Here is a 573-nt window from a genome sequence, read left to right as displayed (position 1 = left end):
ACGACCTGCAACACCAATAAAAACATTTTTCCGGTTTTGAGAATCACCATACAAATAAAAATAATACTGAGTATTATTCCCAATAGAAATAAAATTTTCGTATGATAACAAATCTCATATAAATAAAAAAATTTGAATTTGGAAAACTATTTTTCACCATCATAAATTCAACACTTTAAATAATTTGTGTGTTGTATATTCACGAAAAAACAAACATGGCGGAGAGAGGGAAAAAGAAAAGTTCGTCAGCAAGGGAGACAATGGATAGTACGTACATGTAAGGGGGTTAACGACATACAAAAACTGAATGTTGTCATTTGAACCCTTGTACCAAAGATGGTAGATACGATAACGTTAGCATGTGTCCTTTTTTCTTCAATAAGAGGAACTAGGGTCAGGTCGCCCGAATTCTAGACAGTTCGGTACCAAGACAAATCGGCACCCGCGATAGACACTTCGGCACCCACATGTTGCGAGGTAACAGTATACAACTGTCGTCTGACATTGTGTAAGAAAAGGAATTTCAAAAGTGTTGACCTTTATATATGTTTCTGGGTATTTACTCATTATGGC

Source organism: Mytilus californianus, unplaced genomic scaffold (assembly GCF_021869535.1).
Source record: "Mytilus californianus isolate M0D057914Y unplaced genomic scaffold, xbMytCali1.0.p SCAF_6, whole genome shotgun sequence".
NCBI lineage: Eukaryota > Metazoa > Mollusca > Bivalvia > Mytilida > Mytilidae > Mytilus > Mytilus californianus.
Note: the sequence above shows the minus strand (reverse complement) of the source record.